This window comes from Bos taurus, chromosome 11 (assembly GCF_002263795.3).
Source record: "Bos taurus isolate L1 Dominette 01449 registration number 42190680 breed Hereford chromosome 11, ARS-UCD2.0, whole genome shotgun sequence".
NCBI classification, from domain to species: domain Eukaryota; kingdom Metazoa; phylum Chordata; class Mammalia; order Artiodactyla; family Bovidae; genus Bos; species Bos taurus.
The window spans coordinates 26498734-26516515 of NC_037338.1; the positions used below are offsets into that span (position 1 = coordinate 26498734).

A 17782-nucleotide genomic window follows, 5' to 3' on the forward strand; every position below is an offset into this window, starting at 1 on the left:
AAGTCGATGGAACCCAGGGTTTCCTGCCTCAACCCGAGAAAGACCTCGAGAGACCTTCTTCAACACGTCTCAAGGCCAGATTCCCCTACCATGACTCGAGAGCAATGACGGGCTCGCCCTAGCCACTCGCATGCAGACTCGACTTCACTGGCGCCCCAGGAGAGGCTCACTGACCTCGCCGTCATACCTCGTGAGAAACCACACACTGGGGCCGCCGCTCGAGAACAACCCCGAGACTCCCCCGTCATCGCGAGATGAGGGCCTTCGTCTCCTGCATGGCCTAGAGACCAATCTCGCGACCTCTCGTCAAGCGCCTCAGAAGGCTTGAATCCCTTTAGTCCACTCAGTGAGCTCCAAGAGGTAAACGTCGCGACTCGAGAGCAGAGCGGGGTTCTTTGCTTCCACTCGAGAGGAAAGCCTGTCTCCCCAGGTGCGTCTGGAATGCAACCCCGAGATCCCTGTCGCCCCTGGAGAGGAACATTGGCTTCTGGACACAAGCCTAGCTGAGGTCTATATGCCCTGCAGTCACTCGAGAGCAATCCCTAGCTTTCCTTCGCAACTCGAATGGAAGATTGGACTTCCCTGGGCCAACACAAGAGGCATCCTGAATACCCGGTCGTAACTCGAGAATCCCGCCGCAACTAGAGAAAAAACACGTGGTTCCCCCGTCATCGCAAGATGAAGCCCTTTCCTGCTACAGCGTCTCAGGAGAAGTCCCACGTTAGGAATTGGAGGTCGAAAGGGCATTTGGCACCCTTGATACGACCGACAAAGCTCCCCGACATTCCGGTCTCCCTGGAGAGGAACTCCGAGGTTTTCCGGCACCACTTCCTCTGAGCCCATTCTCCCCTCCTGATCTCGACAAGAGGGTCGACTCCCCTGCTTTGTCTGGAAGGGGTTGCCGACCTTCCGGTCACAACTCAGGATGAGGCCTGTCTCACGACGAAATTCCAGACGTGGCCTCGTGGGTGGTTTCACATTCCGAAGGACCCCGATTTCAGTCCCCTCTTGATATGAATCGGATGCCCGGACACCTCTTCGAACTCCACCCTGTGAATGAAGTCAACACGAAGGGGCAGTGCCTGCCCCGTGCATCGTCCAGAAAAACCCCCAGGTTCCAAATACAGGTCGACAAGTGGCCTCTCACCCGGTGAACACCTCGAGAGACTAGCGGAGTTCCATGCCTCAACCCAAGAACAGGCCTGACTCTCCTGACCCAAGTCTGCAGGGACCCTGCGTTCGGAGTTGAAATCAGAGGAACACTGAGGTTCCTGCCTCAACTGGAGATGAGGCCCTCTTCCAATGCACCAAACCCAGTGGAGTCCCGAGAGGCCCCTCCCACCTCCAGTTTCCCTGACTTCTCAGAGCCACCATGAGAAGCACCCCTGAGGTCACCTGCACAAGACGAGGGAACCCAGGGTTTCCTGCCTCAACCCGAGAAAGACCTCGAGAGACCTTCTTCAACACGTCACGAGGCTAGATTCCCCTACCAAGACTCGAGATCAATGACGGGCTCGCCCTAGCCACTCGCATGCAGACCCGACTTCACTGGCGCCCCGCGAGAGGCTCACTGACCTCGCCATCATACCTCGTGAGAAACCACACACTGGGGCCGCCGCTCGAGAACAACCCCGAGACTCCCCCGTCATCGCGAGATGAGGGCCTTCGTCTCCTGCATGGCCTAGAGACCAATCTCGCGACCTCTCTCCAAACGCCTCAGGAGGCTTAAATCCCTTTAGTCCACTCAGTGAGCTTCAAGAGGTAACCATCGCGACTCGAGAGCAGAGCGGGGTTCTTTGCTTCCACTCGAGACGAATGCCTGTCTGGCCGGGTGCGTCTGGAATGCAACCCCGAGATCCCTGTCGCCCCTAGAGAGGAACATTGGCTCTGGACACAAGCCTAGATGAGGTCTATTGGCCCTGCAGTCACTTGAGAGCAATCCCCAGCTTTCCTTCGCAACTCGAATGGCAGTTTGGACTTCCCTGGGACAACACAAGAGGCATCCTGAATTCCCCGTCGTAACTCGAGAATCCCGCCGCTACGCGAGAAAAACCGCGTGGTTCCCACGTCATCGCAAGTTGAAGCCCTTTCCCTATACAGCGTATCCGGAGAAGTCCCACGTTAGGAACTGGAGATCGAAACCGTACTTGGCACCCTTGATGCGACCCAAAAAGTTCCCCGACATCCCGGTCTCCCTCGAGAGGAACACCGAGGTTTTCCGGCACCACTTCCTCTGAGCCCATTCTCCCCTCCTGATCTCGACAAGAGGGTCGACTCCCCAGCTTTGTCTGGAAGGGGTTGCCGACCTTCCGGTTACACCTCAGGATGAGGCCGGTCTCACGACGACATTCCAGACGTGGCCTCATGGGTGGTTCCACATTCCGAAGGACCCCGATTTCCCGGTGCCTTCTTGATAGAACCCGATGCCCGGACACCTCTTCGAACTCCACCCTGTGAATGAAGTCAACACGAAGGGGCAGTGACTCGCCCGTGCATCGTCCGGAAAAACCCCCAGGTTCCAAATACAGCTCGACAAGTGGCCTCTCACCCCGTGAACACCTCGAGAGGCTAGCGGAGTTCCATGCCTCAACCCAAGACCAGGCCTGACTCTCCTGACCCAAGTCTGCAGGGACCCTGCGATCGGAGTCTGAAATCAGAGGAACCCTGAGGTTCCTGCCTCAACTGGAGATGAGGCCCTCTTCCCATGCACCAACCCCAGTGGAGTCCCGAGAGGCCCCTCCCACCTCCAGTTTCCCTGACTTCTCAGAGCCACCATGAGAAGCCCCCTGAGGTCACCTGCACAAGACGAGGGAACCCAGGGTTTCCTGCCTCAACCCGAGAAAGACCTCGAGAGACCTTCTTCAACACGTCACGAGGCCAGATTCCCCTACCAAGACTCGAGATCAATGACGGGCTCGCCCTAGCCACTCGCATGCAGACCAGACTTCACTGGCGCCCCGCGAGAGGCTCACTGACCTCGCAGTCATACCTCGTGAGAAACCACACACTGGGGCCGCCGCTCGAGAACAACCCCGAGACTCCCCCGTCATCGCGAGATGAGGGCCTTCGTCTCCTGCATGGCCTAGAGACCAATCTCGCGACCTCTCCCCAACCGCCTCAGGAGGCTTGAATCCCTTTAGTCCACTCAGTGAGCTCCAAGAGGTAACCATTGCGACACGAGAGCAGAGCGGGGTTCTTTGCTTCCACTCGAGACGAATGCCTGTCTGGCCGGGTGCGTCTGGAATGCAACCCCGAGATCCCTGTCGCCCCTGGAGAGGAACATTGGCTTCTGGACACAAGCCTAGATGAGGTCTATTGGCCCTGCAGTCACTCGAGAGCAATCCCCAGCTTTCCTTCGCAACTCGAATGGAAGATTGGACTTCCCTGGGCCAACACAAGAGGCATCCTGAATTCCCCGACGTAACTCAAGAATCCCGCCGCAACTCGAGAAAAACCACGTGGTTCCCCCGTCATCGCAAGATGAAGCCCTTTCCCGCTACAGCGTCTCAGGAGAAGTCCCACGTTAGGAATTGGAGGTCGAAAGGGCATTTGGCACCCTTGATACGACCGACAAAGCTCCCCGACATTCCGGTCTCCCTGGAGAGGAACTCCGAGGTTTTCCGGCACCACTTCCTCTGAGCCCATTCTCCCCTCCTGATCTCGACAAGAGGGTCGACTCCCCTGCTTTGTCTGGAAGGGGTTGCCGACCTTCCGGTCACAACTCAGGATGAGGCCTGTCTCACGACGAAATTCCAGACGTGGCCTCGTGGGTGGTTTCACATTCCGAAGGACCCCGATTTCAGTCCCCTCTTGATATGAATCGGATGCCCGGACACCTCTTCGAACTCCACCCTGTGAATGAAGTCAACACGAAGGGGCAGTGCCTGCCCCGTGCATCGTCCAGAAAAACCCCCAGGTTCCAAATACAGGTCGACAAGTGGCCTCTCACCCGGTGAACACCTCGAGAGACTAGCGGAGTTCCATGCCTCAACCCAAGAACAGGCCTGACTCTCCTGACCCAAGTCTGCAGGGACCCTGCGTTCGGAGTCTGAAATCAGAGGAACACTGAGGTTCCTGCCTCAACTGGAGATGAGGCCCTCTTCCAATGCACCAAACCCAGTGGAGTCCCGAGAGGCCCCTCCCACCTCCAGTTTCCCTGACTTCTCAGAGCCACCATGAGAAGCCCCCTGAGGTCACCTGCACAAGACGAGGGAACCCAGGGTTTCCTGCCTCAACCCGAGAAAGACCTCGAGAGACCTTCTTCAACACGTCACGAGGCTAGATTCCCCTACCAAGACTCGAGATCAATGACGGGCTCGCCCTAGCCACTCGCATGCAGACCCGACTTCACTGGCGCCCCGCGAGAGGCTCACTGACCTCGCCGTCATACCTCGTGAGAAACCACACACTGGGGCCGCCGCTCGAGAACAACCCCGAGATCCCCCGTCATCGCGAGATGAGGGCCTTCGTCTCCTGCATGGCCTAGAGACCAATCTCGCGACCTCTCTCCAAACGCCTCAGAAGGCTTGAATCCCTTTAGTCCACTCAGTGAGCTCCAAGAGGTAACCATCGCCACTCGAAAGCAGAGCGGGGTTCTTTGCTTCCACTCGAGACGAATGCCTGTCTGGCCGGGTGCGTCTGGAATGCAACCCCGAGATCCCTGTCGCCCCTGGAGAGGAACATTGGCTTCTGGACACAAGCCTAGATGAGGTCTATTGGCCCTGCAGTCACTTGAGAGCAATCCCCAGCTTTCCTTCGCAACTCGAATGGCAGTTTGGACTTCCCTGGGACAACACAAGAGGCATCCTGAATTCCCCGTCGTAACTCGAGAATCCCGCCGCTACTCGAGAAAAACTGCGTTGTTCCCACGTCATCGCAAGTTGAAGCCCTTTCCTGCTACAGCGTCTCAGTTGAAGACCCACGTTAAGAATTGGAGGTCCAAACGGTACTTGGCACCCTTGATGCGACCCACAACTTTCCCCGACATCCCGGTCTCCCTCGAGAGGAACACCGTGGTTTTCCGGCACCACTTCCTCTCAGCCCCTTCTACACTCCTGATCTCGATAGGAGGGTTGACTCCCTTGCTTTGTCTGGATGCGGTTCCCGACCTTCCGGTCGCACCTCAGGATGAGGCCGGTCTCACGACGAAATTCCATACGTGGCCTCGTGGGTGGTTCCACATTCCGAAGGACCCCCATTTCCCGGTCCCCTCTTGATAAGAACCCGATGCCCGGACACCTTTTCGAACTCCACCCTGAGAATGAAGTCAACACGAAGGGGCAGTGACTCGCCCGTGCATCGTCTGGAAAAAGCTCCAGGTTCCAAATACAGCTCGACAAGTGGCCTCTCACCCCGTGAACACTTGGAGAGGCAAGCGGAGTTCCATGCCTCAATCCAAGACGAGGCCTGACTCTCCTGTCCCAACTCTGCAAGGACCCTGCGATCGGAGTCTGAAATGGAGAGGAACCCTGAGGTTCCTGCCTCAACTGGAGATGAGGCCCTCTTCCAATACACCAAACCCAGTTGGGTCCCGAGAGGCCCCTCCCACCTCCAGTTTCCCTGACTTCTCAAAGCCACCATGAGAAGACCCCTGAGGTCACCTGCACAGGTCGAGGGATCCCAAGGTTTCCTGCCTCAACCTGAGAAAGACCTCGAGAGACCTTCTTCAACACGTCTCGAGGCCAGATTCCCCTACCATGACTCAAGAGCAATGACGCTGGCAATAATAACGCAGATGAGCAGCCAGGAATCACGGAGCTCAACTGTCAATTATCAAGCAGATGAGCAGGCAGGAATCATGCATCTCAGCTGGCAATTATCAAGCCGATGAGCACACAGGAATCACTCAGCTCAGCTGGCGATTATCAAGCCGATGAGCAGGTAGTAATCACGCAGCTCAGCTGGCACTTGTCAAGCAGCTGAGCAGACAGGAAAAACGCAGCTCAGTAGGCCCTGATCAGGTAACTGAGCTCGCACTGTTCAGGTGGCTGATGATACACTGATCACGTGCTTGATCATGCCCTGATCACAGGGCTATCATTCACTGATCACTTGACTGTGCATGCACTGATCACGTGGATGATCATACACTGATCACGTGACTGATCATGCACTACAAAAATGGCTGATCATGCACTGATCACATTACTGATCTTGCACTGATTAATCATGTACTGGTCCCGGGGCTGTCCTGCACTGATCACAAAGCTGAGCTTACACTGATCACGTGACTGGGTATGCACTGATCAGGTGGCTGATCATGCACTGATCTCGTGGCTGATCATACATTGATCACCTGGCTGATCATGCACTAATCACGTTGCCGATCATGCACTGATCACGTGGCTGATCATACACTGATCACGTGGCTGATCATACACTGATCACGTGTCTGATCATGCACTGATCATTTGGCTGATCATGCCCTGATCACGTGGCTGATCATACACTGATCACGTGGCTGATCATGCACTGATCACGTGGCTGATAATACACTGATCACGTGGCTGATCATGCACTGATCACGTGGCTGATCATACACTGATCACGTGGCTGATCATGCACTAATCACGTTGCTTATCATGCACTGATCAGGTGGCTATCATGCACTGATCACGTAGCTGATCATGCACTGATCACGTGGCTGATCATACACTGATCACGTGGCTGATCATACACTGATCACGTGGCTGATCATGCACTAATAACGTGGCTGATCATACACTGATCACGTGGCTGATCATGCACTAATAACGTGGCTTATCATACACTGATCAGGTGGCTATCATGCACTGATCACGTGGCTGATCATACAATGATCACGTGATTGCCCATGCACTGATCACGTGACTGATCATGCACTGTTCACCTGGCTATCATGCACTGATCATGTGTCTATCATGCACTGATCACCTGACTGGGCATGAACTGATAACTTACCCTTTCATGCACTGATTACGTGGCTATCATGCACTGATCACGTGCCTAATCATGCACTGATCACGTTCCTGATCATGCACTGATCACGTGACTGATTATGCACTGTTCGCGTAGCTATCATGCACTGATCACATGACTGCGCATGCCATGGTCACCTGACTGATCATGCTCTGATCACGTGGCTATCATGCACTGATCATGTGGCTTATCATACATTGATCACCTAAATAATCATGCACTGATCACAAGGCGATCTTGCACTGATCACGTGTCTGATCAGGCACTGATCATTTAGCTATCATGCACTGATCACATGACTGCTCAAAAACTGATCACGTGGATATCATACACTGGACATGTGACAGATCAGGCACTGATCACGTGACTGATCATGCACTGATCACGTGGCTGATCATACACTGAACACCTGACTGATCAAGCACTGATCACCTGGCTATCATGCACTGATCACATAGCTGATCTGGCACTGATGACGTGACTGATCATGCAGTGATCACGTCGCTAACATGCACTGATCTCGAGATTGCCCATGCACTGATCACGAGGATGATCATACACTGATCACGTGACAGATCATGCACTGAAGACGTGACTGATCATGCACTGATGACGTGCATATCATGCACTGATGACGTGGCTATCATGCCCTGATCACGTGACTGCGCATGCACTGATCACATGGCTGATCATACACTGATCACGTAGCTGATCAGGAACTGATCACGTGACTGAGCATACAGTGATCACGTGTCTGAATGTGGCTGATCATGTGATTTATCATGCACTGATCACCTGGCTATCATGCACTGATCATGTGCCTCACGAGGCAATAATCAAAGAGCTGAGCAGGCACAAATCACGGAATCAGTAGGCAATAATCATGGACATTAGCTGTGATGAATCATGCTGCTCAGCTGGCAATAATCAAGCAGCTGAGCAGGCAGGAATCACACGGCTCAGCTAGCAAAAGTCAAGCAGATGAGCAGGCAGGAATCACGCAGCTCAGCTGGCAATAATCAAGCAGCTGAGCAGGCAGGAATCACGCGGCTCAGCTGGCAAAAGTCAAGCAGATGAGCAGGCAGGAATCACACAGCTCAGCTGGCAACAATCAAGCAGCTGAGCAGGCAGGAATCACACGGCTCAGCTGGCAAAAGTCAAGCAGATGAGCAGGCAAGAATCACGCAGCTCAGCTGGCAACAATCAAGCAGCTGAGCAGGCAGAAATCACACGGCTCAGCTGGCAAATGTCAAGCAGATGAGCATGCAGGTAATACGCAGCTCAGCTGGCAATTATCAAGCAGATGAGCAGGCAGGAATCAAGCAACTCAGCTGGCCATTATCAAGCAAATGAGCAGTTAGGAATCACGCAGCTCAGCTGGAAGTTATCAAGCAGGTGAGCATGCAGGAATCACGCAGCTCACCTGGCAATTGTCAACCAGATGAGTAGGCAGGCATCACGCAGGTCAGCTGGCAAATATGAAACAGATGAGCAGGCAGCAATCACCAAGGTCAGCTGGCAGTTATCAAGCAGATGATTAGGCAGGAATCATGCAGCTAAGCTGGCAATCATCCAGCAGATGAGCAGCCAGAAATCACACAGCTCAGCTGGCAATAATCAAGCAGATGAACAGACAGGAATCACACAGCTCATCAGGCCCTGATCATGTGACTGAGCACGCACTGTTCACGTGCCTGATCATGCACTGATCACCTGCCTCATCATGCACAGATCACGTGGCTATCATGCACTGATCACGTGGCTATCATGCACTGATCACGTGACTGATTATGCACTAATCACATAGCTATCATGCACTGATCACGTGACTTCGCATGCCCTGATCACTTGACTGATCATGCACTGATCAAGTGGCTATCATGCACTGATCACGTGTCTAATCATACATTGGTCACGTAACTAATCATGCACTGATCACGTATCGATCTTGCACTGATCATGTCGCTGATCATGCACTGATCACGTAGCTATCATGCACTGATCACAGGACTGCGCATGAACTGATCACGTGCATATCATACACTGATCACGTGACAGATCATGCACTGATCACGTGACTGATCATGCACTGATCTGGCGGCTATCATGCATTGATCACGTGGTTGATCATACACTGATCACGTGACGGATCATGCACTGATCACGGGGCTATCATGCACTGATCACTTGGCTATCATGCACTGATCACGTGGCTTATCATGCAGTGATCTGTTGGCTATCATGCACTGATTACGTGCCTATCATGCACTGATCACGTGGATGATCATACACTGATCACGGGACTGATCATGCACTGATCAGGTGACTGAGCATGTACTGATTAGGTGGCTATCATGCACTGATCATGTGACTGCTCATGCACTGATCACGTGGATGATCATACACTGATCATGTGACTGATCAAGCACTGATCACTTGGCTATGATTCCCTGATCACATGACTTCGCATGCACTGATAACTTGGCTGATCATGCACTGAACACGTGACTGATCATGCACTGATCACGTGTCTATAATTCCCTGATCACATGACTGCACCTGCACTGATCACGTTGCTGATCATACACTGATCACGGGATTGATCATAACCTGATCACGTGACTGACCATGCACTGATGAAAGTGGCTATCATGCACTGATCACGTGGCTATCATGCACTGGTCACATGGCTGATGATGCAGTAATCACGTTGCTGATCAAGAACAGATCACGTGGCTGAGCATGCAGTGATCACGTGTCTAAATGGCGCTGATCATGTGACTGATCATGCGCTCATCACTTGGCTATCATGCACTGATGTTGTGCCTCAGGAGGCAATACTCAAAGAGCTGAGCAGGCACAAATCACGCAATCAGCAGGCAATAATCATGGACCTCAGCTGTGACGAATCATGCTGCTCAGCTGGCAATAATCAAGCAGCTGAGCAGGCAGGAATCACATGGCTCAGCTGGCAATTGTCAAGCAGATGAGCAGGTAGGTATCACCAGCTCAGTTGGCAATTATCAAGCAGATGAGCAGGCAGGAATCACGCAACTCAGCTGGCAATTATAAAGCAGATGAGCAGGCAGGAATCACGAAGCACAGCTGGCAATTATCAAGCAGATGAGCAGGCAGGAATGACGAGCTCAGCTGGCAGTTATCAAGCAGATGAGCAGCCAGGAATCACGCAGTTTAGCTGGCAATTATCAAGCAGATGAGCAGGCAGGATTCACGCAGCTCACCTGGAAATTATCAAGCAGATGAACAGGCAGGAATCATGCAGCTCAGCTGGCAATTATCAAGCAGATGAGCAGGCAGGAATCACGAAGCTCACCTGGAAATTATCAAGCAGATGAACAGGCAGGAATCATGCAGTTCACCTGGCAATTATCAAGCAGATGAGCAGGCAGGAATCACACAGCTCATCTGGCAATTGTCAAGAAGATGAGCAGACAGGAATCACGCAGCTCAGGAGGCCCTGATCACGTGACTGAGCACTCACTGTTCACGTGGCTTATCATACACTGATCACGTGACTGATCATGCACTGATCATGATGCATTCATTCACTGAACACTTGGCTATCATGCATTGACCAATTGACTGCGCATGCACTGATCACGTGGTGAATCACGCACTGATCACTTTGTTCTATCATGCAGTGATCACGTGACTGAGATGCACTGCATATGTGAATGTGCAGGCACTGCTCACGTGGCTGATCATGCACTGATCCAGTGACTGATCATGTGCTGATCACGTGGCTAATCATGCACTGATCACGTAGCTATCACGCACTAATCACGTGACTGCATATGCACTGATCACGTGACTGACCAATGCACAGATCATGTGGCTATTATGCACTGATCACGTGGCTGACCATACAGTGCTCATGTAACTGATCATGCTCTGATCACGTGGCTGTCATGCACTGATCACGTGGCTTTTCATGCACTGATCACAGTAGCTATAATGCACTGATCATGTGACAGATCATGCTCTGATCACGTGAGTGTATGCACTTATACAGTGGCTATCATGCACTGATCACGTGACTGATCATGCACTGATAATGGAACTGATCATGCACTGATCACGTGGCTATCATGCACTGATCACGTGACTGATCATGCACTGATAATGGAACTGATCATGCACAGACCACGTCGCTATCATGCATTGATCACATGACTGCACATGCACTGATCACGTGGATGATCATACACTGATCATGGGACTGATCATGCACTGATCACGTGGCTACCATTCACTGATCACGTTACTGCCCATGCACTGACCACGTGGATGATCATACACTGAACACGTGATTAATCAGGCACTGATCACCTGGCTATCATGAACTGATCACCTGGCTGAACACCCACTGATTATGTGACTGGTCATGTACTGATCACGTGGCTATCATGCACTGATCATGTGACTGATCATGCACTGATCAGTTGGCTATCATGCACTGACAACGTGGCTGATCATACACTGATCACGAGACTGCCCATGCACTGACCACGTGGCTGATCATACAGTGATCACGTGGCTGATCATGCACTGACCACGAGGCTGATCATACACTGATCACGTGGCTGAACATGAACTAATCACATTGCATATCATGCAATGGTCATGTGGCTATCATGCACTGATCACGTGGCTGAACACACACTGATTATGTGACTGGTCATGTACTGATCACGTGGCTATCATGCACTGATCACGAGACTGCGCATGCACTGATCACATAAATGATCATGCACTGATAACGTGGCTTGTGTTTTAACTTGAGAAAGTATTGCTCATTGAAGCAGAATAAGTCGCTCAGTCGTGTGCGACCCTTTGTGACCCCGTGGACTGTAGCTTACCAGGCTCGTCCATCCATGGAATTTTCCAGGCAAGAGTACTGGGAGTGGGGTGCCATTTCCTTCGCCAGGGATCTTCCTGACCCAGGGATTGAACCCAGGTCTCCTGCATTGCAGGCAGATTGCTTTACCGTCTGAGCCACCAGGGAAGTTCCCCAGAAGTTCTGAAAGCACAATATCATAACAAATAAATATATCCCCTCTCAAACTCTCCTGTCTGATTATTTATAATTTTCTGAAGCCAAAAATTGAGGTTTAATAAAAATAATGTTTATAAATATATGTAATATTTTAAGTTTAGATTATTTTTAGTCATATTAAATAATAGAATAAAGACATTTTAAAATACCCTGCTCCCATATTTACTTCTCAGTGGAGTAAAACTTTAATATGTAACATTTTATTTGTTTTAATAGATATTTATTTTAACAAATGTTCATTATGCTAAATATAATACAAAGCTAAACAGGATATTCCATGGATAGAAAAGTGGAGGAAATTGAATATTTCTATTTGTGAATTAGGCACATTTTGGATTCATATGTAATTATTCATTTTCAAATACTACTTTCTAAAAGTGAAAAAGCACACTTGTAGTTAGAAATACACATATGTTAAAAAGTAGAGTCCTTTATAATCATTTACTCAGTGGACTTGAGTTTGGCTTCTTTTCCTATTTGGAACCAGTCTGTTGTTCCATGTCCAGTTCTAACTGTTTCTTCCTGATCTGCATACAGATTTTCAAGAGGCAGGTCAGGTGGTGTGATATTCCCATCTCTTTAAGAATTTCCCCCCATTTTATTGTGATCCACACAGTCAAAGGCTTTGGCATAGTCAATAAAGCAGAAATAAGATGTTTCTCTGGAACTCTCTTGATCCAGTGGATGTTGGCAATTTGATCTGTGGTTCCTCTGCCTTTTCTAAATCCAGCTTGAACATCTGGAAGTTCACGGTTCACGTATTGCTGAAGCCTGGCTTGGAGAATTTTGAGCATTACTTTACTAGCGTGTGAGATGAGTGCAACTGTGAGGCAGTTTGAACATTCTTTGTCATTGCCTTTTTTTGGGACTGGAATGAAAACTGACCTTACAACCTAGAGGTTTTCAATTGCAAATGCTAAAAGAACCAGCTTTGCAGTTTCCAAGGAAAAAAAAAGTTTCATTTTAAGCAATTTTCTCTGAAATCCAAGGAATATCATGGCCATCCTGCATCAAAAGTCATGTTTCCTTTATGTACTCATAGTTTCATGCCTAAATTATAGACCAAATAATGCTCAAATTGACTCTGATATCAGGGGCAGATCAGCTGATAAAAAGCTTGGATTGTTCCTCTGGAGGGAAGTGAAACCTTGGTCCCATCAGAAGAATCTGAGGGTTTAAGGGAATTTGCAGGAGTGGGGAAAGCTTGGTCCAACCTACATGTACCATAATCTTAAATAATGTTTATTTACTTTACTGAAGTAAAAAAAAATTATAAAAACAAATATAAATCACTGAAAGGTAAAGAAATTCATAATATGTGATTGAAAGCTTCATTCTAAGCAAACTGTGTTCTCTTAACCTAGAGAGTAGACTAAATTCCAGTCTGACCAGCTTACCAGATAACAAACAAACAAAAAAATTGTTTATGGGTAAGCTTAGAAAAGTCTTTTCCATATATCTTGAAGGAGCAGTATTTTTGCAAAGGCATCAGTGTGAAACCATAGAAGGCATGCTTAAAACCTGATTGAATTGAAATTGACAAAGTAATCTGGTCACTGCTGCAACCTGAAACACTTGAATATGATAACTAGGATTATAACTGACAGCATTTTACCAGAACATATCAGGCTTTCATGAATGTCACATAATTTCTAGGATATCTATATTAGTATCATCAACCATACAATATAACTTGAGAAGATTCATCACTCTTTCTGACAACACTTCCCATGTAATTTAACACGTCCAATGAACTCAGGTAGTTTAATATCTCTCTTTGGGATGTCTCAGGGGCCCTCTGAAGCACCCCAAAGTTAGCTCGACGTCAAATGACTTCTTTGCTTTACCTCTTCTGTATATTTACCTGAGATCTAATCTTTACTATTTTCACTCCTTCTTCTAGCTTTGAGTTTGGTCTGCGCTCCCCTTTCTGCCTAGGGTAAAGATAGGTTGCTTATTCGAGCTTTCTTTTTAATGGATGCATTCACAGCTTTACATTTCATTGTTGGTGATGTTTTTCCAGAATCCAATACATTACTGCAGCTTCCTAAGTCCATACCTAGGATTTGTTGGCATAAAGTTCAACCAGGAAATGTGAAATTCATGAAAATCTGATATGTCCTGGTAAAATGTTGTCACATAATTTCTAGTATATCTATATTAGTAACATTAACCATACACTATAACCTGACAAGATTCAATTTTAAACAAAAGTTACTTCAAACAGGTCAACACAAGTAACAAATCTTTAGCTATACTGACTAAGAAAAAAGACAACTAAAATCAGCAACAAAGAGGAAACATAACTGCTGATATGAGAAAACAGCACAGTAGGGGAGAGCTCTGAGCAGCTGAGCGCTGTGAGATGGGATAACCTGATGAAATTCTGTTATTTAAGCCTCAGTCTGTGGTATTTTATTCTGGAAACCCTAGCAAACTAGCACAGCTTTATCCTCTTTCTTGCAAATAAAAGTTATGAAAATAGTGCCAAAACCCACAAAGTATATAAAGTATCCGAAAGGAGGAAAAACAAAAAGGATGAACTACCTAGGGTGTTGGTATGTTCTGCTGACCGTTGGGCAGTGCTGACCGTTGGGCAGTGCCGGGCCCAGGCCAAGTGCTTGAGACAGAGATGGTTGTAGTGGGAGTGGACGTGGTGCCCAGCGGCCAAGACTGTCTGCTTTAGCTGCAGATCGTTCCCCTTCCTCAACTCAGTAAACACCCGCCGTGGTCGCTGGGTGGGGACAAAGGTCTGCAGAGGTGACACTGTCAAAGACATTGTTGACTCTCCTTGGACACCGACCCGCATGGCCTTCAGCCTGCCCCTGTCCTCTCTGCTGATGTGCCCTGAGCCCCTCCTGGGCACAAGCCTCACCAGGGGCTGGGAACACAACCAGAGGCGACCGCCCAGCCTGCACCACAGGCCCTGGCCTGGTAGGGAGGCGGCGTGAGCTGGGTGAGTGCTCCACAGGGTGCTGGCCGGGGTCTCGTCTACCCGGCAGCTGTGAGTCAAAGGCGGGAGTAGCTTTTTCTTTGTTTCTTACCAAAGTTAAAATAAAAACATCCAAACCACCAGCCTTGGTGTACTCCTTTCCCTATTTGGAACCATGTATTGTTGTTCCATGTCCAGTTTTAACTGTTGCTTCCTACAGGTTTCTCAAGAGGCAGGTCAGGTGGCCTGGTATTCCCATCTCTTTCAGAATTTTCCACAGTTTGTTGTGATCCACACAGTCAAAGGCTTTGGCATAGTCAATAAAGCAGAAATAGATGTTTTTCTGGAACTCTCTTGCTTTTTTGATGATCCAGCGGATGTTGGCCATTTGATCTCTGGTTCCTCCAGCCCAGCATTTCTCATGATGTACTCTGCATATAAGTTAAATAAGCAGGGTGACAATATACAGTAAGTCAAGGCACCAGCAAGATCACAGGATCTGCAATCAACAGGGATCTTAATGGTACCAGAGAGCCTTTTTTTGCCGTGCTGCAGGAGGTGCATGCTGCTACTTTATTCTTGCCACCCTGGAGTTGCAGCTTCCTAAGTCCTTACCTAGCATTTGTTGGCATAAAGTTCAACCAGGAAAAACAGAAAACAAAACCTGTTTTAATGTGTCTCTTGATATTTGGTTTTGTTTTACATTTGCAAGAGCAAAACACAGAAAATGAAGCAAAAGGTACTTTCAAACATATATGGTTACCTGATTTAGAATTACTGATTCAAAGAGTGTCTGTAAAAATAAAATGTGACGTCCACTTCCAGCTTTAAGAGAAACAGCATCTGAACGTCCTCACCTGGCACTGGTAATTAGAAAGCTGAACAAAATACTCGGAACAACTGTTTTCAGGTCCTGGACAGCAGGCCATGCAGGACTAAGTTCCTAGAGTGAAGATGGATACACACTTCCATCTGAAGACTCCTGGCTGTCTGCCTTCAGGCAATTTCCATGCTGCAGGTACAGGGAGGGGAACCCAGATGCAGCCCAGCAAAGCCCTGATCTGAGAACACAGGTGAGCCAGGGAGGCGCAGCAGGTGATATGTGTGGGGCAGGGCATCCAAAAGAGAGCTACTCAGACAGAAAGAATGATTCCAAGTGCCTAATGAGCCTGCTGAGTCTCTGTCAGCTGATCACACAGATTTGGCTTCTCTAAAATGTCTATTCATGAGTCTTTTCTGGTTGTAATGTTGTCTATTTTTTTTTTTTCCTATAGATCTGTTATTATTTGCTTAAAATACTTAGGTGATCCAATGTTGTTTTATATATTTGCATATGTATGTGTGTGTGTGTGTGTGTGTGTGTGTGTATACTTTTTGATGTATTAACCCTTTGTCATACAATGGCCTCCTTTGATGTTTGTTATCATTTTTTCTTAAAGTCTATTTTGTCTGATGTAAGAATTACTATGCCCCCTTCCTTTCTGTTTTCATTCCTGTCAAATACCTTCATCTAGCCCCTCACTTTGAGCCGTTGTGTATCCTTAAAGCTGAAGTGAGTTTCTTGTAGACAGCATAGAGTTGGGTCTTTTTTTTTTTTTTAAAGCATCTGTGTCTTCTTATTGGTGAACCCACCCTATTTGCATTTAGACTGGGTATTGATATGTAAGAACTGACTCCTGCCATCTGAGTGATTGCTTTCTGGTTGTTTTTTGTCTCCACTGATTCCTTTTCCCTTTGTTTCTGCCTACTTTTGTAAATTGGTGGCTTTTCATTGGGGTATTGTTTCCCCTTTCTATATTCCTTGCATCTACTCTAGATTTTTACTGCGGTTACCATGGAGCTTACATTAAAATTTTGTACCTAAAACAGTTTGTCTTGTGCTGATTGCAACCTGGCTTTTTTAGCCAATAAAGTGGCTCCGCCATGTAACTCTTCCTCTGCAATGTTCTGATGTTCCAGTTCTCTCTGATGCTGTGTGTTTGGTGATAAGGTGTATTAGCTGTAGTTACTTTCAGTCATCCTTTCCTTGAGCCTTTATACTTGAAATTGTTAATATACCATTCTTCTAAGTAACTGGAATTAACTAAATCTGACTATACATTTTTACCTGACCTAGTGTGTTATATACTTTTGTGTGTGTTCATGTGTTACTTTGCATCTTTTTTATTCTGCTTGAACTTCTTCAGCATTCTTTGCAAGGCAGGTCTGGTGGTGATGAACTCCCTCAGCTTTTCTTTAGGAAAACCTTTATTTTCCCTTCATATTTGAAGGATAAGTTTGGTGAATAGAGTTTTCCTGGTTGGCAATTTTTATTGCTCTGCCCTCTGAATATTTCATTTTACTCTCTCCTGGCCTGTAGTTTTCTTCTGAGAAATCCCCTGATAGCCTCATGGGGTTTCCTGTGTCAGTTATAGTCATGCCTGTAAGTAAATCAGACATTCCTATTATAGATAGGAAAATTTAATCAGTATTTTGTAACAACAGTAAGGAAAATTGTCATGGTCTGGGCACTGGTTGGAAAAGAATTTCCTGACATGAGACAGAGTGAGAGGGAAAGAAAATTTATTAGCGTGGGAGATGCTATTAGAACAGCAGGCCAGCTCAAGAGAGAACCGTCTTTAAACAGGGGCTCTTAGTCCAATTTCATAACCAGGGTACAGGGAGCAGGTAGGGGTCTTGCAGGTCATTGCTGATTGGATGAGAAGGGGGGGCGTGGAGAGTAAGGCAAAGACCTTCTCCTTATGGGCTAGTAGGGGAGACAGGTTGTACTGCTCAGGAGGACCTGAAATCCGTTAGTAGTTACACCATGGGGGAGG

At 48.3% G+C, this 17782-nt stretch overlaps 1 protein-coding gene and 1 pseudogene across 6 annotated transcripts in view; one reads left to right on the forward strand and one right to left on the reverse strand.

Moving 5' to 3' along the window:
- The window catches only part of LOC100848847 (disks large-associated protein 4-like), a 41254-nt pseudogene extending 26441 nt beyond the window's left edge, over positions 1–14813 (reverse strand).
- Positions 1–17782, forward strand: part of PPM1B (protein phosphatase, Mg2+/Mn2+ dependent 1B) — a 316707-nt gene that overhangs the window by 138588 nt on the left and 160337 nt on the right.